Below are 24969 nucleotides of genomic sequence, written 5' to 3' on the forward strand. Positions count from 1 at the left end.
TTCAACACAATGGGTAGCCATCTCCCCCATGATTCCCCATCCCTTGTCATCATCATTGTTCTTTTGAAATCGCCTGTTTGACGAGGCGTTCAAAATAGCACGGTGGTCGTTATACAACCCATTACAAAACTGGTTGCATAAGAACCACTGATCGAAACCATGATGAGGAAGAGACCGCACTAACTTCTTAAACCAGCACCATGCTTTTTACAAGTTTTCATATGGTGTCTGCTTGAAACTTGTAATTTTTACTCGCAGCTGATTAGTTCGTTGTGGAGGAAAATACCTTTTATAAAAGGCAAGGGCCAGGTTCTCCCAGTTAATAATACAGGCTGCAACTCGATCAAGATCAGTGCGCCACTCTCGGGCTCCATTAGTCTAAGAAAAGGAAATAGGACTTCCTTAATCTTGTCTTGAATCACTCCCTTAGTAGCGGGAATGGTAGAGCAATAGTCTGTGAAAACATCCATATGCTTCCGTTGATCCTCACCAGCTACTCCACGGTATAAATTCCTTTCGACCAGATTGATGTAGGAAGGCCGAATGTCAAATGTGTTCCCATCCTCGGTCGCAAGCTTGAAACCTTTAGGGATTGGAGCAGCTGTTGGCTCTGAATGACTCGCGATATTAGGCATCTTCACGGGACTAGCGGAAAAAATAGATTTGTCTTCTTCAAAAGACGGGTTTTCTGAATATAAAAAGTGTTCTACCTCGGGTTCAAAAGTACTCAAGGCTTCCTTTTGAATCTTTCTCTACAGTCTTTGTCTATAGTGAAAGGTCCTATCTGGTTCAGGATCAGCTGGAACTAACTCTGACCTGTTGGACCTCGCCATAAACAGCACTGGAGAAAATAAATAAGAACTGTCTCAAGGAATTAGAATTCCCTGAGACTGAGATACAAACGAAATAAAAAACAGACAAATAGGCTATTGCCTCCCCGGCAACGGCGCCAAAATTTGACACCGTCGTCTTAGTATCTAAAATAAATACCTAAGTACTACTAACAGAAGTCAGCGTTAAGTATGGTCGATCTCCACAGGGAGGCTAAAGTATCTATCTGTTAATCTCGTCTGTCTATTAACAATGGGTTTTGTTTTTTAGATTGGTTTCTAAACTACTGAAGGTCTAAGGCAAGGGAAATAAAGACAAGAGAAATAAAGCGAGAAAAAGTAAGACAAGTGATCAGATAAAGAGTGATATGTCAGGATTTCGGTTCACCATGGCAGTTCACTAACTCAGTCATAGATAGTCCAGACGATCTACTATGAGAAGAGCAAGGGAAAGGTCCTTCCGGTCCGCTATCCACCCTAGATTACAACTAACTTAACTTCCGTCCTCATTAGGGTGGTCTACTGTTCATAGCAGGTCTGTTCATTCCAATCTTCCGATCTAGGAGCGAATTTAACCAGATTAAAGGGGTTTAGAAATGTGCACTCAACTAAACATATTACAGTTATATTGCTAATGGCATAGGTTCTCACAATTAATCCTCTAGCCTATTCATGACTTCATGAATTCTCTACCATGGCACCCCTAATCCTAACATAAAGAGGTTTAGCTACTCATGCTATCGGAATTAACAACAATAACAATGAATTCACTAAGGAAAGACATGATAAAAAGACAGTAAAGATGAAGCATAAACAATTGATCAAAGATAATAAGCAAGAGAACAATGATTAAGAACAAGCAAAGTATTAAGATTAAGATAAAGAGAATGATTACAAAGTTTTAATCCGGAAAAGAGGCAAGCAAGAGCAAAGTAGCAGCATTGATTAAGAGCAAAGTAGAGTATTCAGGCGTCTAAAGGTGTTCTTTATGACCTAATGACGACTTCCCTTATATAAGGGAGCGTTTTATTAACATAAATAAACCTAACACGAAATAATAATCTCGTGTATAAAAGCTATCCAATCGATCGAGCAACTTGAAATTACTCGATCGAGTGTTTCTCTAGAAAAACCTTTCGATCGAGCAACTTGGGCTCTCGATCGAACTCCTCCAAAATAGCCTACTTCGATCGAGTACAGCAGGGACTCGAACGAACATGTTCACTGTAACACCCCTTAAATTTGAAGACCTTTATTATATTTTAAAAGTAATATTTTAATCCATTTTAATTTAGTATTAATTTATTTGAAATAATAATAATTTGATAAAATATAATTTTATTTTAGTTTGAAGTAATGTAATCACTTTTGATAGTTTAGAAATGTTTAAAAGTAATTTAAACTATATTTAAACCTTTTACTTTGATAAAATAGATTTCTGATAAAAGTCGTAATATTGGGATTTTCCCATTTCTTACGGTCATTAGATAAACGATTTTGGATATTGGGCATATGAGTACTTAATCTTTTAGTAAAATAGTGTTTAAGAACTTTAATGTTCTCGGAAATCGCGTTCGGCGAATATTTCTAATTACCGTCGAAGCAAACCCAAAACGTAAACAATTGACCAACCTTCCCCATGCCATTTGACCACCATCCCCCCTCCATTTGTCTCCTCTTTCAATTTTCATTTCCTCCATTCTCAATCTATCTCCTCCTTCTCTCAAACACCAAAACCTACCAAAAATCCTCCTTACAAACCCTAAATCCTTCATAATTCCTCCATTTCTCCACCAAATTTCATAAAAATTATATGCTTGGAATCCTCTTTTCATTCCTCATCTCCTAGTAAGCTTTATTTTCATTTTCCCCAATTTTGTTTTAAGGCTCCTCTTTTAGGGTTTCGAATTTAAGCTTAATAATTGTGTTTTTGTTGTTCTTATAGGTGAAGAATTTGAAGATGGGTTATGTGACTCATATGTGGTTGAAGATGGAGAGTAATTTTGGGTTTTAGAAGCTTTCTCAAGTTATTACTTGTCTCTTTGCTAGCTTAAGGTAACTATTCCGAGTTACTCGACGATTTAATGTCACATAGATGTTGTGTTTGTTGTTTGTTAAGTGTTTAGGTGATTGATAATGTGTTAGTTTCGTTTTTCACATGACTTATGTTGTTAAAGTTTACTAATTTGTGGTTATTTCATATACATGGGTATTGAAACGAAATGGGTATTGTTGATTGTTGCTTGAGACGGTATTAAATTGAGCTTGAAACGGATTTTGGTAGGAAAAAGGGAAAAAGGGCGGAAAAACCGCCCAAAACAGCTCGTAAAGGGGCGCGGCAGACCCGACAGGCCCGGTGGGTCCGGCCCGGATTTTGACCTGTCACTTTGGGTCGGGTTTTGGGTCTATTGTTTGATGTTTTGGGCCTATGGTTCATGTTTTGAAGTATGTTGGTATTTTGGCATGTAGAAAATTGTTTAAGCTAATATTTCCGTTGAATTGGTTATTTTATAAGTTGGCATATTTTCTCTATGTCAATAGTTTTCACATGATAGAAATTAAAAATGGCAAGAGTATGAGATTGTGGTAAATTCCGTGATGTGGGCCAAAATGGGCCAAGACTCTGAGCTGGGCCAATTTGACCAAATGAGTTTGGTCAAGCTAGGTTTAAACCGGTCAGCCTCGATTTGACCGATGACCCGTCGCGGGACTAGGGTCGAGGATTTTTCTTTGAGTATGATTGTCTTTTCATATGTTGGTTGTTGGATGAATTGGTTGCCATATACTTGAGTCTTCTTGCCTTGTTGCCATTTTAGCTTGTTCTCATGAATTATGAGATTAACGGTTCGCTGAGTTTTGGATTACTAATGAGATTGTCGATATTGTTGGATTGTCAGCTAAATTTACATTTTTGTAGTCTTTCATAAGGAAGGATGTTATCCTAGAGTCCTTGATTTGAGTATAAGTATTTATGTTGCCAGTTTGGACTATTTGCCCCTCTTATGGTTAAGTGGGTGTCTTACTTTTCTTGTGTGGTGTTGGTATCTTAGACCATCGTCATAGATAGACCCTTATAGTCTTTGACGAGTGTATGTTCACCGCTTGATAGCCTTTGTGTCTTAGCTTGGTGGGTTTATATCCAAGTTAGGGTATGACTTCCTAACGTACTCTTAGAAGTATGTAGTCAGCTTAAGTACTAGCCAACTGATACCGTCGTAGAGTACCAAAGATAAATTTATAGTCCAAACTACTACTATAGATAGTGGCAGTCAGGGTCGAACCACAGGGAGGCGATGCAATTATTAGTTGTCTAATTTTAAGTCCAAGGTAACAAAAGTGAGGGTTTGATTTGATTTCTTCTATACTAATGGCAATAAAAGAACAGTAAATTAAGCTAATTGATGAAAACAGGTATTAAAAGGGTGCTAAGACGGTCGGTTCACTGTAGTTTCGGCGGCAGTATACTAGGTAGGTCTAAAACAAACACGTGAGATGGGAAAATAAGAGGTCCTCTCGGTCCACTCTCACAGGTAGCATCTCTCGATCTCGCTACAGGTCCCTAATATAACTAATGCTAACTTTCGTCCTGAAAAGTGACTAAAAAGGCTAAATTAACTCATCTCTCGATCTTATTAATCTAGTCGTCTTAATTAGGTAGGCTATCTCCCTTCCCTATCTTTCGATCTTTATTGGGTCGGTCAAATCCTAAACATTCAACTAGTCGCGTGCACCCGATTCGTCAAACATAGAAATTAAATTAACTAAACCGAAGCTGAACTCACGTGGCCAGTCGATCGACCAGGGAACCCGGTCGATCGACCATGGCGCGATTTAGGTCGTCCTATTCTAATACCGCCTACGCTACAGATTCCCTACATCCTAGCACAGGGGATTTAGCTACTCATACTCATGGTAAAAACAACAATAAACGTAACAATTAAAACATTCGAAATCATGCTTAAATTATCTAAACAAGCGATTAACATAAAGCGATAAATTGGTTTCGGGAGACCTAACCTAGCAATTCTATACTACAAATGGAAGCAATAAACTAAATAAGAACAGAAGAATACCGTGTAAATGAATTGTAAAGGGAAGATCAGAACCGAATGCAAAACAGAAACTTTATTAAAGAACGAACTGAACTATGGATGTTGAATTGTATCTTCGAACTGAATGATAAAAACTTGATTATTGCTCTCAAAACCTAAGTTACGTTATATAGAAATATACGTAACTTTATTCCAAAACCTAAAACACAATGGGCTTCTAAATTCTCGATCTTCTAATTCAAGTCAGAATTAGCGGCTTGGTCAATCGACTACACATGGCAGTCGATCGACTGCTCTTCGCTGAACAATAGCTACTGGAACTCGTGGGTTGGTCGATCGACTAAGGGCAACGGTCGATCGACTGAAGTAGCTGATACTTGATTTCTAACTTCTCATGGATTTGCCTTTCGGGCCTCGAAATGCGCACCAAGATCGTTCCTTGTGTAAATACTTCACCTCAAATGCAATGCAAGATACTCGGGGACGGATTTAGCTCAATTTCTACTCATTTCCGCATAAATTTGCAATATTACATAAAAATACGAAAGTAGACGAAATGGGGCAAATAGTAGCATAAACTACACAAATGAGCTCTGAAATGCGTGTAAAATGGGGTGTAAAACATCATATTCAGGACACGCATCAAACTTCCCCAAACCAAACCCTTGCTTGTCCTCAAGCAAGAACTAGACTCGATCCTAAAACCTAATGGAACGAGTCCAATCTCAGAGCGAAATGCAAACCGAATAGCCTAAACCCATTTAATGCATTAACTAACAATCAATTAGCAATATGAATCATGCAAACGAGTTATGAAGTCGTTAAAAACTGCTGAACCGTCAACTATAGATACTTATCATTATGGACTGTCACGAGTCGCTCAAATCACTCAAATAGGCGCAGGTGAAAATATGTAAAAGATAGAAAGAGTTCATTTTGTTAGTGACACTCACCTAACTACGACCTATAAGAACATGCCTGCAATATAATATGAAAATAATCTCTACAACCGTACATATGCATTCCAACCAAACAAATGACCATGACACATGCCGAGGTAAATTTGGATATGTGAGGTAATGGGTAAGAAGATGCAAAACAATTATGGAAGTGTGGAGGTATAGATGATCAAGCTATTACCTAAATAGAACCATATGACAATATCCAACTTCTTGCTTAAGATCTTCAACCGACACGGTGCTATTAGCAAGCACAAAACTCACAATCTCCATAAATAAACCACTCCCCATAAGATACAAATAAAACATGGGAGCAAAAATCGTCATATAATAAAGACTTTGAATTATGCGAATTGATTTTTTTTCTTTTCGGGCATCAGTCGATCGACCATAAGGAGCAGTCGGTCGACCGTCCTCTACAGTACACATGCGTTCCTTTTTCTCTTTTTTTGTTTTCTTTCTTTTCAATTCTATATTTTTTCTATTCTGTTTTCTTTCCTTCCTTTTTTCTTTTTCCCAACATCATCTCAAAAGAGCATTCACTACCAAAAATAAAGTTACAATCCCAAAAACTAAACTATTAGCTTGACAAGGGCAGGCTAAATGTAGGATGTAGTTAACGGGACAAAAAGGCTGTTTTTGGCAGTGTGGAGCTTATGGGCAAAAATGAAAAAAAGAAAACCTCTACCACATGTGTCAACTAACCACGAACCGAATGCATACAGGTATTAAGCAGATTAAGTTCATATTTATGCATATTGAAATAACATGCCTCATAAGGAGTACTACTCACAATCCTAGATAAATTGGTCATGAATGTCACCAGTTATAGGCTCTAAACCTCAGAAAATGATTTTGTTTGCCAAAATTTTAAGTCAAGTCTCAAGTCCAGCAAATAGATTAACGAAAACTCGTAGACTATGCATATATGATTTTACTAATAACATGTCAATTAGCAAGGCTTAAGCAAAAACAGATGCAAATGCAATGTCATCATTGAAATACTACCGTTCCGACTCGACCTATATGCTAAAATAAACATGCAATTTTTTGGAATTTTTCAAATTTTTCAATTTTTGAGATTTTTGTATATATAAGGGAAAATAAACAACAATGCAAGACAAAAATGTAAACGTGAATGCAAGCAAATGAAATGCAACGCAAAACCCTTCCCCAAACCGAACCGTACAATGTCCCCATTGTGCAAAATTATGTAATGAAATAAAAGGAAAACGGGAATTTGCGAGAATATTGACACGTCTATCGCGTACCTAACAAAAATACCAACTGGCTCTAACTAATATAGCTAGGGATGTCGGGTCGAATCCACATAGAGGTAGGAAATTGTCAGCTTAATCTAAGTTCGTCAAGGTAACCAATTGGGGGGTTTTTAAAGGTGATATTCTAAACTAATAAGAATAAGGAAGAGGAAAATAAGAGGAAGGAATCAAGCAGATATAGAGAAACAGCTAAGACAGACGGTTCACCATAATCATTTAGTCAAGTAATCTAGGTCTCAGGTCAATGCAAATACGGTCTAAGGAGTAGCGAACGTCACCTTTCGGTCCTTAATTCACCCTAGAGCGTAAATAGCATAACTTTCGCCCTCACTACAATACCCTATTGTTCGCTACTAGTCTCGCCTTTTCCAACCTTTCAGTCCAGGTCAAGGATCACTAAGAATTAAAGGTCTAATTGCGTCGACTCAATTAGACGGATACAGTTAATTGTAGCATTTAACCAACAAAGATTATACTAGCATTAACCCAATAAATCGATTACTATTCCCTCATTATTATGGATCCCCTATAGTCTTAGCTTAAGGGAATTAGCCACTCATTACCACTGAATTAACAATAACAACAAATAGATAATTAAAACTTGACATGATGATAAAACTAATAAGGATTCAATTAAAACAATAATGATAACAATTAAAAGAGGGAAAGAATTAAAGCAATGAATTAGATTAAGAATAAAAACAGAATGATAATACCAATCGCAAAATCCAAATCCGAGTAGCAAAGTGTAAAGGAAGAGTAAAATCCAAGAACAGTAGCAAGGTATACAGTGAAGTGAACGAACGAAGGAAGAGATCCCTCTAACGTAGTCCCCCTACTCTGTCTTATACGAAAAATCCATCCTAAAACCTAATCTATGGACTAATTACAAAAGCCCATAAAATGATTAGGCGGAAATTAACTAAGGCAGGAAAAACCACTCGATCGAGTAGAAATAAACTACTCGATCAAGCAAACCAACATCAAACCACTCGATCGAGTGGAGATAAACCACTCGATCGAGCACTTCATGCAGAATCTCCTCGATTGACTCCTTAAACAGCTCGATGGATCAATCTTGAGTATATAAAGCATTCGATCGAGTAGAAAACTACTCGATCGAGCTATATAAGCACGCTAGACTTTGAAACGCCTTCTGAAACCAGCTCACGCGTCTTCCAAATGTTAGATTTCCAAGCTCCAGCTCCTCATCCACCATAAATGCATGCAAATGGGATGGATTAAGGCTCAGTTTAGCTCCTCTTTGGTCAATTCCTACAAATTACATAAAACGAACCAAAGTAAGATATTTGGGGGCATTTGTAGCTAGATGCTACATAAAAAGTGCAGAAATGCGTGTAAAAATGAGGTAAAAACCTTATATAAAAGACACGCATCAAATATTAAGTAAACAAGACATGAAGTAAGAACTCGGAAACTCACAAGACTTTAAGCGCAGCAAAAGGAAACCTCCCAAACCAAATAGAGCTAGAGATTTCAAGAGCTGCAGCGTGCTACCATAGGTACCTGAGAAGACAAACAATACCACGCATAAATCTGAGAAAGCAATGTGGAAGCGGTAGTTATGTGCAAAAATTAAAAACGGAAGAAAACAGAAATATGTCGGAAAATAAAGAGGAGGAAAGACTCCTCAATTCCGCAAAAACGACCAAACACAAGCAGGGGAAAGGTCGTGAACAGAGAAATGACAATGGTCGATCGACCATAGCGAAACGCTTGATTGACCGGAATGAACAGAACGATGCTCCTGGAAATCGCAGCCATCGATCGACCATAGGAGGCAGTCGATCGACTGGACAACCTGCTGTAACTTTCTGATTTCTTCGAATTAGCTCGATAGATTGAGCTATCAAGGTCTATAAACCTGCAAACACACATAATAACACGCCCAAATTTGCGCAAAACCCAAAGCAATAGTCTAAAGTGTATAAAATCCTAAGCAAACTTATTAAAATGCGAAGTCTCGCGCACACAAAACAATAAATAAAAAGTTCAACGAAAGCAATAAAATGTTTGTAAATTCTCAATCAACTAATAGTCGATCAAGAACGGCCACGGAATGGCCCACTTGGTCGGCTTCTGGCTACAAGAAGTAGCCTCTACAATGCTCAACTCCTCAGCTGCACTTTTCTCAACTCCAACATCCGCAGCACTCAATGGATCAACATCTCGGACATCTTCCCAATCAATGACCTCCTCAAACTCGTCAGAATCCAAATCGGACTCCTTCGCTTTGACTGGCTCGTCGTCAGGCTCCTCATCAGTGCCATAGCTAAGGCATCCTAGACCGCCTCTTTGAACGATTGGCTCCTTCACAGGCTGGAGCGACATGCGGCTCTTCCTTCCCCCAAACCAGCTCCTGCAATATCCAAAACAGAAGAATCTTCCTCCAATTTGCTCCCAGTCTGGGGCGGATGTGTTATAGCAGGAGTAGGAACAGAGATAGGCATATCAGGAAGTACAAAATAAGATTTCTTTTCAGAAACCGTATTGCAAGTTATTGGCCATATGGGGTCTTTCTTCTTAGCCGTCTGGGAAAAGACAATGGAGTGTTTCCCCACTTTGAAGGTCAAAGTCCCTGAACCAACATCTATAACTGCACCAGCAGTGTGCAGAAATGGTTTACCCAGTATGATAGGTATGTGGGCATCTTCGGGCATATCTAGCACAACGAAGTCAACAAGGAAGAAAAACTTCCCTATTTGCACAAGAATGTCCTCTAAGACTCCTATAGGCTGGACCGCAGAACAAACAGCCATCTGTACGGTCATGTTGGTGACTACAAACCTATTCAACTTTAACTTCCTAGCAAGACTCAAAGGCATTACACTAATACTGGCTCATAGGTCACATAAGGCCTTCTCAATAGAAAAGGTGCCAATATTACATGGAACGGAAAAGCTACCTGGGTCTTCTAGCTTATGGGGTGCGGTGTGGGTCAAATAAGAGCATGACTCCTCAGTTAGTGCGATAGTATGCACAGTTTCAAGTGACTTCTTTTTAGATAAAAGTTGCTTCATAAATTTCATGTAAGCAGGCACTTGATTAACTAATTCAAGAAAAGGAACTTGTACGTTTAAGCTACGAACAACATTTTCAAATTTATTAAAGGATACCTGTTCCTTCGTCGGCACCAATCTCTGCGGATAGGGGGCTTAAAGAAGTAACTTAGCCCTCTCCTCTCAGTCTCTCATGCCGGCATCGGTGGACTTAGGCTGAAAATCCACTACCTTCTCTTTGTTGTAGCTTGACCCTTCTTCAGACTGTCTCAAAAATGATCCATTAATCGTCATCGAGTCATATTTCGGAACCGGAACTGACCCATCAGCGTTTGGGTCTTGCCCCAATATTTTCGGAGTTGTCGTACCCCGAAACAAGTGGTCCCTCAAGTTGTCTGGCATTGGAAGACGAAAAGAATCACTTTCAGCAGCGCTGTTAGTCGATCGACCGGGAATGTCAGTCGATCGACTGACTTGTACAGGAACAGTAGCTGTAACTTTTCGCGGACTGGTCGATCGACTGGGTATGTCAGTCGATCGACTGACATACCTGCTGATCTTCTTTTTCTTTCCACTGTTCGTCGCTGCCTTCTTCTTACTTGGTTCCGCCTCATCTTTTCCAGTAGCTTCCTCGACTATAGCGGGCCCATCAAGGGTAGACCTACTCCTCAAAGTAATGGCATTAAGGGTCTCCTTTTGCCCCGTCTGCGTCGGTAAATGTCCCGGAGCTCGAGTTGTATTCTTGCTAGCCAATTGAGCAATTTGGCTCTCTAACATCTCCATCCCGGCCTCTCTAGCTTGAGACTCTTTCAGCAACAAATTTTTCAACTCATTGAAATCAGAACCTTGGGATTGCTGCTGCTGCTAAGGAACATACGGAGGCTTTTGGTACGCCTGTTCCTGCTTATGAGGGGGCACATAATTCTGCTGCTACTGCTGCTGTGGAGGTTGAGTCGGATTCAAGACATTTTGGCTACTCCACTTCAAGTTCGGATGGACATTCGGCTCATAATAAGTGTTTGTCTGCCTATAATGTTGAAAGGCAGCACTAGACTCAAAGGGATTAAGACAATTGTCTAAAACATGTCCCACAGCTCCACATCTTTTGTAGACGAAAGGACCGTCTGAAACAGCATTCACATGATAAATCCCTCCTTTTGAAGCTCCTCCCAACTCGTACTTATCAAACCTCGCCGTGAGAGCCTCTAGTGCAGCTACGAGGGAGATTCAAAGACTTCTCCTTTGATTTCCCCCAAATTTCCATACTCAGCTTTGTGGGTGGCCAAATCATCAATAATTTTCCACCCCTTAGTCTCTCCAACATTCTCCTGGAATCTGCCACTAGCTGCCGCATCCAGGATAGCTCTCTGATCGTCATAAAGCCCATTATAAAACTGATTGCATAGGCTCCATTTCTTAAATCCATGGTGCGGAATGGTTCGCAGCAACTTCTTGAAACGGACCCACGCCTCATGAAAGTTCTCATCAGGACCCTATTTAAAGCCCGTGATCTGAGCTCTAATGACATTAGTCTTCGAGGCAGAGAAATACTTCTTGTAGAATGCTAGGGCCAAAGAATTCCAGTCAGTGATCCCATTAGCAGCTCGATCCAGGTCTCTGTACCACTCCCTTGCAGCATCACGAAGATAGAATATAAACATAGTTTCCCTCACCTGGTCCTGGGTCACACCGGTTGGTGGGGGTATGGAACAGCAATAATCAATGAATGTCTCCATATGCTTGGCTGCATCTTCATTTGCAGCTCTCCCGAATTGGTTTCTCTCAACCAAGTTAATATAAGAAGGCTTCGGCTCGAATTTTCTGTCCTACCTTGGTAATGCGAATCCCTTATAAAGATTTGCAGCTATTGGCTCCGAGTGACTGGCTATACTTGCTTCTTCAGCCATGACTGGAAAATCTGGAGATGTGACGGTCTCAGCTTAAGAAGTGGAAACAGGAGATGAATGTGGATCCACCTCAAATAGCTCGTTCTCGTAGTAACTGGACAGAGTACTCAGCTCTTCCTCTGTCGGCAATACCCTAGATGATCGTCTCAACTCAGGCAAAGTCTTCTCAAACTCAGGCGCATAAGAGGAAACTACAAGTAGAATATGAGAATAGTTTAAGGAAAAGATGTCCCTTAAACTAAGAAAAAGACTAAAAATACAACAACTAAAAATTTTAAACAATTGCTTCCCCAACAACGGCGCCAAAATTTGATACCGTCGTAGAGTACCAAAGATAAATTTATAGTACAAACTACTACTATAGATAGTGGCAATCAGGGTCAAACCATAGGGAGGCGATACAATTATTAGTTGTCTAATTTTAAGTCCAAGGTAACAAATGTGGGGGTTTGATTTGGTTTGTTCTATACTAATGGCAATAAAAGAAAAGTAAATTAAGCTAATTGATGAAAATAGGTATTAAAAGGGTGCTAAGACGGTTGGTTCACTGTAGTTTCGGTGGCAGTATACTAGGTAGGTCTAAAACAAACACGTGAGACGGGAAAATAAGAGGTCCTCTCGGTCCACTCTCACAGGTAGCATCTCTCGATCTCGCTACAGGTCCCTAATATCACTAATGCTAACTTTCGTCCTGAAAAGTGACTAAAAAGGCTAAATTAACTCATCTCTCGATCTTATTAATCTAGTTGTCTTAATTAGGTAGGCTATCTCCCTTCTCTATCTTTCGATCTTTATTGGGTCGGTCAAATCCTAAACATTCAACTAGTCGCGTGCACCCGATTCGTCAAACATAGAAATTAAATTAACTAAAACGAAGCTGAACTCACGTGGCCAGTCGATCGACCAGGGAACCCGGTCGATTGACCATGGAACCCGGTCGATCGACCATGGCACGATTTAGGTCGTCCTATTCTAATGTCGCCTACGCTACAGATTCCCTACATCCTAGTACAGGGGATTTAGCTACTCATACTCATGGTAAAAATAACAATAAACTTAACAATTAAAACATTCGAAATCATGCTTAAATTATCTAAACAAGCGATTAACATAAAGCGATAAATCGGTTTCAGGGGACCTAACCTAGCAATTCTATACTACAAATGGAAGTAATAGAACTAAATAAGAACAGAAGAATACGGTGTAAAGGAATTGTAAAGGGAAGATCAGAACCGAATGCAAAACTGAAACTTTATTAAAGAACGAACTAAACTATGGATGTTGAATTGTATCTTCGAACTGAATGATAAAAACTTGATTATTGTTCTCAAAACCTAAGTTACGTTATATAGGAATATACGTAACTTTATTCCAAAACCTAAAACACAATGGGCTTCTAAATTCTCGATTTTCTAATTCACGTCAGAATTAGCGGCTTGGTCGATTGACTACAAAAGGCAGTCGATCGACTGCTCTTCGCTGAACAGTAGCTACTGGAACTCGTGGGTTGGTCGATCGACTAAGGGCGGCGGTCGATCGACTGAAGTAGGTGATACTTGACTTCTAACTTCTCATGGATTTGTCTTTCGGGCCTCGAAAGGCGCACCAAGCTCGTTCCTTGAGTAAATACATCACGTCAAATGCAATGCAAGATACTCGGGGACGGATTTAGCTCAATTTCTACTCATTTCCGCATAAATCTGCAATATTACATAAAAATACGAAAGTAGACGAAATGGGGCAAATAGTAGCATAAACTACACAAATGAGCTCTGAAATACGTGTAAAATAGGTGTAAAACATCATATTCAGGACACGCATCACCAACCCTTTGGTGGACTCCTTAGGGGTACTCATGTGTTGTTATCATGGGTCTTGGATGTGGTAGTTTTCTGCATGTCGCTAGGTCTGCGCAGGTTTAGGACTAGGGTGTTTACCTTATCTCGTGGTATAGACTCGAGTTACAGAGTGACTATTGACTGTACTAGGAACTTATGCCTGTCTCTAGATATATTGTCCTTTCTTGTTTGATGATTCTATGAATCATAGAAGGTGAGATGCAAGCCGGCTAGGGTTGATAGAGTTTGGATTCCTGGATGTTATGTGATTCACATAATAGTGTAGTATGAGTCGGTTTAGTATTTACATGCTAGGACTATCTCTTGTTATATTGTTGTTCACATGATAAGCACGATTGCCTAGCATCTATATGCTAAGGCTATGCGTTATTCATATTCATATTCTTATGTTTACATGTTATATTAATTATGACATTTCGTGGCTGGGAGAACTCGGAGTTACTCCCCACTGACTGTGGCTTTTGTATTTGTATAAAATGCGATCGACAGGTATGGTGATGCTTATATGGGGTTCATGGACGAGCTAGCGAGCAAAGTAACCTTGGGACTTACTTAGATTTGGTTTTATTTGTAGAGACTCTTATACGAGTTTTTATGTCACATACATTTTAGGGACATATGTCTCCCTCTTTACATTTGGTTGTATAACTTTGCTATTCGCGACTTTAGCGATGGTTATGTTATGAAACTTCTATTTAGACCTTGTATGTTTTGACACCTTTCAATTTGGATATCTTTATAACAGGTTCATGTTTTAAAAATTGCAGGTTTTTACCCAAATGAACCTATTACAAACATATCCATGCAGTTTTATTCTAGAATTACGTGTTTGCTTTTCCGCAATGAATGAGGGTGTCACAGTTGGCATCAGAGCATATTTGCTCCCGACGCACGTTTGTGCACCCCCAATATAAATAACTTGACCTTAAAATAATAAACTTGAGAGATGGGTAGGATGGGTAGACTTAGGACCTTATGTTGTAGTCTGTTTGCGATTGCTATTTGTTAGGTGCTAACCAATGTTCTCTTTGGCAAGATGGCTCCTCTAAGATCCGTAGATAATGCAAGCTCTTACTCAGATTCTTCAGATTCAGCAAAACCAACCAGCTCCTCCTCCCCCTCCTCAGTTTCCAGAAGGTGATAGACCCGGTTCTTACACTTGGGTGGCAAGTCAATTGACTCGAAACAAGACTCAAACTTATGGTGGGGAAGTAGACCCGGTGGCACTCACCGAATGGTTTCGAGAATTGGAGAAGAGCTTTGTCTTGTGTGATGTTCGTGAAGAGGACAAGGTGAAATTGGCTTCTCACTTCCTTGTGAAAGAAGCTGATAGATGGTGGACCATGACTGGTCCCACTTCCACTCTTGAGCTTGGCTTTGGTTGGGATCGCTTTAAGGATCTACTTGAGACTAGGTTCTATCCAAAAGAGCTGAAACAACAAAGGCTTAAAGAGTTTATGAATTTGAAGCAAGGAAGTCTTTTTGTCCAGGCCTTTACCGACAAGTTCAATGAACTTGCTCACTATGCTTCTAGACTTGACAAAAATGAAGCAGAAAAGGCCTTCTTTTACCTTGACAAGCTTACTCCAAAGCTTAAGTGCTTGATCCGTAGGGATTCTACTTCCTTTGTCTCAATCTATGATGATGCATTATGGGCCGAAAGCTCTATTCGAGCTATTGATGAAGAGGCTCGTGCTTCTCGTACTTCCCTTAGCAAGAGGCCACTCTACTCCACTTCTAGGCCTTATGTTGCTCCTTCTAGACCCTTTGTGCCTACTTCTTCCCCCTCTTATCCTAACAAGAAGAGGTTTGTTCCGAGTGGACAAGCAAATCAAGGTGCTCGTGTTCTATCTCCTAGCAACGACAAAAATCCTAAGGGTCATATGTGCTATCATTGTAAGAAGCCTTTGCATCCCGGAATTGGTTGCTTTGATAAGCAATTTGTGTGTTTCTCCTGCCACAAGCCTAGACACAAGGCTAATGAGTGTCCTGAGAGGAAGACTACTACTACTACTACTCCTTCTGTTCCTGAGAGGCCGAGAGGTCGCATCTTTGTGATGAGCCGTGCTGAGGATGAGGCACACCCAGACATAGTCACTGGTACGTTCTTAATATTTGATGTCCCTTGTTTGGTTTTATTTGATACCGGTGCTTCTTTGTCATTTATATCGATGAAATTCTCCGAAAAGTTACCTCTTGAACCTTCAGTTGGAGATAGTACATCAATATCTTTACCCTCCGGCGACATCTTCTCTTGTTCTTATTTTTATCCGGATGTCCCTATATCGATAGCGGAATCTATTTTCCCGGCTAATCTCCTTCGATTTCCACTTGAGGATTTTAATGTTATTTTGGGCATGGATTGGTTATCTACTTATCATGCTCGATTTGAATGTCGAGATCAAAAGATTGTCCTTAAAAGCCCTTTGGGAACTCGCGTATCTTATCAAGGGGTTAGAAAGCAAACAGGTGTGAAGTTGATCTCAGCTATGAAGATGGTGAGTACTTTGAAGAAGGGTCATCAAGCATTCCAATGTGTAGTAACTACTTCTAATTCTCCTTCTCTTCCTCCCTTGAAGGATGTTCCCATTGTTTGTGAATTTCCGGATGTATTTCCCGATGAATTACCCGAGATTCCTCCTGAAATAGATGCTTAATTTTCTATTGACCTAGTTCCCGGAACCGGTCCTATTGCTAAAGCTCCTTATCGTATGGCACCTTCCGAATTGAAGGAGTTGAGAGTTCAACTTCATGACTTGATTGAGAAAGGCTTTATTAGGCCTAGTGCTTCTCCTTGGGGTCCCCCCGTCCTCTTTGTGAAGAAAAAGGATGGATCAATGTGACTTTGCATTGATTATCGTGAACTCAATCGTGTGACAATCAAGAACAAGTATCCTCCTCCACGAATTGATGATCTCTTTGACCAATTACGTGGTGCTTCTACTTGTTCCAAGATTGACCTCCGATCGGGTCATCATCAAATTCCGGTGCGTGAGTCCGATATTCCTAAGACTGCTTTCAACACGAGATATGGTCATTTTGAATTTAAAGTGATGCCTTTCGGATTGACTAATGCTCCGGCTATCTTCATGGATCAAATGAATCATACCTGTAGTGAGTACCTCAATAAGTGTGTGGTGTTCATTGATGATATCTTGATTTTCTCAAAGAATGATGAAGAACATGCCCTACACCTCCGTATCATCTTAGACATTCTACATCGTCAAAAGTGGTATGCTAAGTTCTCAAAATGTGAATTTTGGTTGCATCAAGTAACTTTTCTTGGACATGTCATATCCAAAGATGGTGTTATGGTAGATCCTTCTAAGATTGAGGCCGTTGTTGATTGGAAGAGTCCAAAAAATGTGACTGAGATTCGAAGCTTTCTCGGTTTGGCGGGTTATTATTGTCGATTCGTGAAAGATTTCTCTAAGTTAGCTAGACCGATGACTCAATTGTTGCAGAAGGAGTCTAAGTATGTGTGGACCGATGAGTGTGAGAATGCCTTCTTAGAGTTGAAGACTAGGTTGACTACCGCTCCGGTGTTGACCTTACCTGAGGATGGTGTGGACTACGATGTTTATTGTGATGCTTCAAAGCATGGCCTAGGTTTTGTCTTGATGCAAAACCGAAGGGTTATTGCTTATGCTTCTCGACAACTGAGGGTTCACGAGGTGAACTATCCGACTCATGATCTTGAATTAGCCGCCGTGGTACATGCCTTGAAGACATGGAGGCATTACCTTATTGGAGTTCATTGCCGCATTTATAACGATCATAAGAGTTTGAGGTGTATCTTTACCCAGAAAGAATTGAATATGAGGCAAAGAAGATGGCTAGAGTTGGTGAATGATTATGATGTCGAGTTGATTTATCATGAAGGGAAAGCAAATGTGGTGGCCGATGCTTTGAGTAGAAAGACTAGTCACTCTGTGAGCATTATCCGTGTGTTACCTGATGAACTTACCACGGAATTTCAAAAGTTAGGGATAAGCCTTGTTGGGATAGGCTTTGACTATCTTAGTGCCTTGAGTGCAGAACCCGACTTTTACCGTGAGATCCATACTTGCCTACCTGAGGATGCTACTTTCAAGTCCATTCAAGCAAAAATCCAACTTGGGCAAGCTAAGGATTGTGTGGTGGATAGTGATGGATACCTTCGTTACCAAGGTAGGATGTATGTTCCGAGAGTAGCCGAGTTAAGGAAGAAGATCCTTGATGAAGCTCACCTTTCTCCTTACTCTATTCATCCTGGTGGTGACAAGATGTATAAAGACTTAAGATTACATTTTTGGTGGCCTAGGATGAAGATTGATGTCCTAGAGTATGTTAGCAAGTGTCTTACCTGTCAGAAAGTGAAGATTGAGCATCAGAAACCCGGGGGTTTTCTACAACCTTTGGATGTTCCCCTTTGGAAATGGGAGTCCATCTCCATGGACTTTGTGATGGCTTTACCTAAGACTGCTAGCGGAAAAGATGCGGTTTGGGTGGTTGTAGATCGATTTACCAAATGTGCTAGGTTTATACCTATCAAGGAGACATGGAGATTAGATGTCCTAGCTGGTGCCTACGTGAAGGAGATAGTACGCTACCATGGAGTGCCTAAGGATATTGTTTCAGATCGTGACCCGAGATTCTGTTCCCGTTTCTGGACTGCTTTGCAAGAAGCCATGGATAGTAAGCTACTGATGAGTACCGCTTTTCATGCCGCTACAGATGGACAGAGTGAGAGGACTATCCAAACTTTAGAGGACCTCCTTCGTGCTTGTGCTTTAGACTTCCACACTTCTTGGGAGAAGTGCTTACCTCTTGTTGAATTCTCCTATAACAATAGCTACCATACTTCTATCAAGATGTCACCTTATGAAGCTTTGTATGGTAGGAAGTGTCGTAGTCCGGTCTGTTGGGATCAATTCCAAGATGCTCATGTGTTGGGACCCAATTTGGTGACTGAGACCATCAATCAGGTTTAGATCATTCGAGAGCATATGAAAGCCGCTCAAGACCGACAGAAATCGTATGCTGATGCCTGTCGTCGACCACTTACCTTTGAGGTTGATGATCGAGTATTCCTTAAGGTGTCACCTATGAAAGGGGTGAAACATTTTGGTGTGAAAGGAATGCTGAGTCCCAAATACATTGGACCTTTCCGTGTGCTTGAGAAGATTGGTCCCGTTGCTTACCGTTTAGAGTTGCCCCCGAATTTGAGCAAGGTTCATAATGTCTTCCAGGTATCTCAGTTGAGGAAGTACATTAGTGATCCGAACCATGTTATTCAAGAAGAAATCCCAGATTTGGAACCTAACTTGGCTTTGGAAGAAAGGCCAATCCGAATCCTCGAAATGGCAAACAAGCAACTTATAAACAAAGCGGTGCCCCTAGTTCGTATTCTGTGGCGTTGTGGAAATGTCAAAGAAGAAACTTGGGAGCCTGAATCTTCTATGTTAGCTAAATATCCCGAACTCTTCTCGTGAGGTACTTTCCGTTCCTTTATCTAATCCTTGTGAGTTTTAGCTATCCTTTCGAGTGTTCCTCTCCTTCCCTGGAATATTCTCCGCGTTAGTAGTCATTGCTTAGTTGTATAAGAGCCGTAGTTAGAGTTTAGTCATAATTAGTGGAGTCATTATCCTTATTTAAGAGTTTCGAACTAAAGGTTTTTGAAAATCTTTTAATGTTTTCCCACTGGTTTTAACGTCAATGAGTGTTAAGGCTCGTTATTGGAAACGTCCGATAATTAGTTTTCTCAGTCATTGGCGTAAAAATGTATTTTTGTTCTGATTTGGAATGTTGGTGTTCTCGGGCGACCGACGAGGATATTTCAGTTCCATTGAAAGGACACATATATTTTCATAAGTTCATGTTTTGGAGATGTTGATTAATTGATTTAAAGAGAAAGACCTACATATATACAATGTTCCTTCTTCTAAGTTTCGGGGACAAAACTTCTTAAAAGGAGGGATGATTGTAACACCCCGTAAATTTGAAGACCTTTATTATATTTTAAAAGTAATATTTAAATCCATTTTAATTTAATATTAATTTATTTGAAATAATAATAATTTGAAAAAATATAATTTTATTTTAGTTTGAAGTAATGTAATCACTTTTGATAGTTTAGAAATGTTTAAAAGTAATTTAAACTATATTTAAACCTTTTACGTTGATAAAATAGATTTCTGATAAAAGTCGTAATATTGGGATTTTCCCATTTCTTACGGTCATTAGATAAACGATTTTGGATATTGGGCATATGAGTACTTAATCTTTTAGTAAAATCGTGTTTAAGAAATTTAATATTCTCGGAAATCGCGTTCGGCGAATATTTCTAATTACCGTCGAAGCAAACCCAAAACGTAAACAATTGACCAACCTTCCCCATGCCATTTGACCGGCCATCCCCCCTCCATTTGTCTCCTCTTTCAATTTTCATTTCCTCCATTCTCAATCTATCTCCTCCTTCTCTCAAACACCAAAAACCTACCAAAAATCCTCCTTACAAACCCTAAATCCTTCATAATTCCTCCATTTCTCCACCAAATTTCATAAAAATTATATGCTTGGAATCCTCTTTTCATTCCTCATCTCCTAGTAAGCTTTATTTTCATTTTCCCCAATTTTGTTTTAAGGCTCATCTTTTAGGGATTCGAATTTAAGCTTAATAATTGTGTTTTTGTTGTTCTTATAGGTGAAGAATTTGAAGATGATTTAGGTGACTCATATGTGGTTGAAGATGGAGAGTAATTTTGGGTTTTAGAAGCTTTCTCAAGTTATTACTTGTCTCTTTGCTAGCTTAAGGTAACTATTCCGAGTTACTCGACGATTTAATGTCACATAGATGTTGTGTTTGTTGTTTGTTAAGTGTTTAGGTGATTGATAATGTGTTAGTTTCGTTTTTCACATGACTTGTGTTGTTAAAGTTTACTAATTTGTGGTTATTTCATATACTTGAGTATTGAAACGAAATGGGTATTGTTGATTGTTGCTTGCGACGGTATTAAATTGAGCTTGAAACGGATTTTGGTAGGAAAAAGGGAAAAAGGGCGGAAAAAACGCCTAAAACAGCCTGTAAAGGGGCGCGGCAGACCCGGCAGGCCCGGTGGGTCCGGCCCGGATTTTGACCCGTCCCTTTGGGTCGGGTCTTGGGTCTATTGTTTGATGTTATGGGCCTATGGTTCATGCTTTGAAGTATGTTGGTATTTTGGCATGTAGGAAATTGTTTAAGCTAATATTTCCGTTGAATTGGTTATTTTATAAGTTGGCATATTTTCTCTATGTCAATAGTTTTCACATGATAGAAATTAAAAATGGCAAGAGTATGACATTGTGGTAAATTCCGTGATGTGGGCCAAAATGGGCCAAGACTCTGAGCTGGGCCAATTTGACCAAACGAGTTTGGTCAAGCTAGGTTTAAACCGGTCAGCCTCGATTTGACCGATGACCCGTCGCGGGACTAGGGTCGAGGATTTGTCTTTGAGTATGATTGTCTTTTCATATATTGGTTGTTGGATGAATTGGTTGCCTTATACTTGAGTCTTCTTGCCTTGTTCCCATTTTAGCTTGTTCTCATGAATTATGAGATTAACGGTTCGCTGAGTTTTGGATTACTAATGAGATTGTGGATATTGTTGGATTGTCAGCTGAATTTACATTTTTGTAGTCTTTCACAAGGAAGGATGTTATCCTAGAGTTCTTGATTTGAGTATAAGTATTTATGTTGCCAGTTTGGACTCTTTGCCCTTCTTATGGTTAAGTGGGTGTCCTACTTGTCTTGTGTGGTGTTGGTATCTTAGACCATCGTCATAGATAGGCCCTTATAGTCTTTGACGAGTGTATGTTCCTCGCTTGATAGCCTTTGTGTCTTAGCTTGGTGGGTTTATATCCAAGTTAGGGTATGACTTCCTGACGTACTCTTAGAAGTATGTAGTCAGCTTAAGTACTAGCCAACCCTTTGGTGGACTCCTTAGGGGTACTCATGTGTTGTTATCATGGGTCTTGGATGCGGTAGTTTTCCGCATGTCGCTAGGTCTGCGCAGATTTAGGACTAAGGTGTTTACCTTACCTCGTGGTATAGACTCAAGTTACAGAGTGACTATTGACTGTACTAGGAACTTATGCCTGTCTCTAGATATATTATCCTTTCTTGTATGATGATTCTATGAATAATAGAAGGTGAGATGCAGGCCGACTATGGTTGATAGAGTTTGGATTCCTGGATGTTATGTGATTCACATGATAGTGTAGTATGAGTCGGTCTAGTATTCACATGCTAGGACTATGTGTTTGATGTGACCATAATTAGAGCACATTTAGTCCCCGAATTAGCCTTGTTCCCATGCTTTTTAGTGCATATTTGGGTCATTTATTGTCTTTAGTTCTTTGTTTTGCATATTCTTTGAGGTTTTGATCCCTTGGTAGGAAAGGAATGCAAACCTTGCATTTTCATGGCAAAATGAGACTAAATTGATTGAATTCAATGACCAAGCATCAAGGAGAGAAAAGATTAGAAGGCCTTTGTACATACTATAGTAGATGGGCAATGATGAGAAAAGATCCTTGCATCCCCAAGGAAATCCCCAAGGATTTTATGAAGAAAAAGGAAGAAAAGAAGAAGAAAGCAGATTGCCCAGCAATCCGTGCGTCTTCCCCAGAAGACGCCCGTCTCCATCACCACAATTTGTGCGTCTTCTCCCCAAGACGCCCGGGCAGCAGCTCCAGAAGACGCTCGTCTTCTCCACAAGACGCCCGGGCAGAGACCACAGAATCCGCGCGTCCTGTGCTAAAGACGCTCGGATTCCAAGGCAGACCAATTTCGTTCCTTCAAGCTTCAAGAAAGATGCCAATCCTTCCAAAAAGACCGGCGTTTCCTTAAGTAGGGACTTAATCGTCATTTAAGCCCTTAGTTAACCCTAATTCCTACACCTAATCCCCACTATAAATACCCCATTAGTCTAATTAGAAGAGCATGTTCTTCTTAGCAATCTTTAGTGTAGTTAATATCAATCAAATCTCTCTTTAAATTTGTAATCAACAATTAATCAAGTTTTAATACAAGTTTTATTTCCTTAATCTCCCTCTTGTTCATCCTTATTTTGGGTAATTGAAGATTATTTTTGTTATTATTGGGAGATTGACAACCTTTTAATCAAGCATCAAGTACTTCTTTTATTCTTTGCTTTATTATTGGAATCATTAGTAGGTATAATTCCCTTAATCCCTTTTTAATTATTGTTAATTACTTTCTTTTATTCATCATGTTTCACTTTGTTGGAATGATTGACAACCTTGCTAGCATGTTCAACATGATAATGAGTGAGTAGTTTCCTTAGCTAGGGTTAATGGGTAATTAGGGGAAACCAACATGGGGAATGATTCATGTTTAAATTAATATGCTTTCATGGTTTATTTGCTTGCTTGTTATGATCTCAACTCATGCTCATGTTATTTTTGATGAAATGCGAGCCTATGAATCCTTGCATTTTTTACCCATCACCTATCTTTTCAATGAGACTTGTAAGACATAAACCAACTCGAGTCTCATTAGACCATGCATGTTGTTGAGTAGGGAAGACTAAGTCGACTGTAGGTGTTGTACAATCTAATCGATTCGGCTCCGGGACCCAAACTTTCCTAGGATTGTAAGATATAAACCAACTCAATCCATCACAACAATAATTGCTTGCTTATAATTTGAGAACATGTTTGTATGATCAATTCCCATGAATCCCCTATGACCCCATGATACCCTAGTGCCTTTTATCAATTGTTTACATCCCTTTTAATTCATCTTGCTTATTTACTTTCATTGCTATTTAGTTTAGTGATCTTCTATTCAAACCCCAATTGTGACACCCTTAAGACACCACTAGTTGCAATAGAAATCTCATCTCAATTCCCGTCCCTTGGGACCCGACCTTTACTTGCCTCTTTACTAATTGTAGAGTTGTTTGTGAAGTTATAAATTGTGTTTTGGTCTAGGTGCTCCTAGCGACAAGTAACCGAAAGATTTTAGATATCACGACCAAAAATGGAGCCGTTGCCGGGGACGGTGTTAACTTGATTTAGATTTTCTTATATTGCTGTTAGTTGTGTCTTTCTTTGCCTTGGGGAAGTAAAACTCCTCAAGGTTTGCTCTAATTGTTTTCGAGTTTTTTGATATTTTGCATGTCTAGAAGGTCACAAGGTGACTTGTTACCCTTTTATCGTGAAATTGAAAGAACTTTGACAACCAATAGAAGACTTGCTAGGAGAAATTTGAGAGGTATTGGTGAGGTTGTAGATATTCAACCAACTATTGAGTTCATCAACCCTTTTGCAAGAGAAGGTGAGGAGAACCCAACACAAAATCAAACACAAAATAAACCCACAATGCCTAAGTTTTCATCACATTCCGTACCCACCGAGGAGAACCTACCCAATGGTACTCCCACACCACAACATCTAACCGGAAATTTTATTGCCAAATCCGCATTTATCCAATTAGTCGAAAGAAGCCAATTTGGGGGGATGCCTAGTGAAGACCCTCACTCTCATATGGAGACCTTTTGTGACTATTATGATGCGATTTCTCAAACCGGTGTAACTCAAGACCAAATTCGATGGGTCTTATTTCCTTTTTCTCTAATTCGCACCGCGAAACAATGGTTGAAAGGCCTTGATAAGGCTACTCTCGGAATTGATTCTTGGAAAAAGTTGGCTCTAGCTTTCTACAAAAATTTCTGTCCACCGGAAAAGACTAACATGCTAAGAGCTCAAATCACGGGCTTTAAGCAAAGGGATGAAGAATCTTTGTATGAAGATTGGGAGCGATTTAAAGGAATTTGTCGCTCATGTCCTCACCATGGACTTAGCGAGTGGTTCTTGGTACAACAATTTTGGAATGGTCTATATGAAGATTCAAGGAACATTCTCAACATGGGATCAAATGGAATGTTCACCGAAGTTGATGACAATCAAACATGGAACAAAATTGAGGAAATGGCGGTCCATAAATCACAATATAGTAGACCTCGCAAGGCGACTAGAGTAGGAAAGCATGAAGTGGACTCCATTACTCAATTGGGTG

The 24969-nt window shown here is 39.7% G+C and overlaps 1 non-coding gene across 1 annotated transcript; it reads right to left on the reverse strand.

The window, feature by feature from the left end:
• Nucleotides 1-24644: 24644 nt before the first annotated feature.
• Nucleotides 24645-24751, reverse strand: LOC141635036 (small nucleolar RNA R71). Its single transcript, XR_012539744.1, has one exon. It is a non-coding gene; the product is annotated as a small nucleolar RNA R71 (small nucleolar RNA).
• Nucleotides 24752-24969: the final 218 nt, after the last annotated feature.

This window comes from Silene latifolia, chromosome Y (genome assembly GCF_048544455.1).
Source record: "Silene latifolia isolate original U9 population chromosome Y, ASM4854445v1, whole genome shotgun sequence".
NCBI lineage: Eukaryota > Viridiplantae > Streptophyta > Magnoliopsida > Caryophyllales > Caryophyllaceae > Silene > Silene latifolia.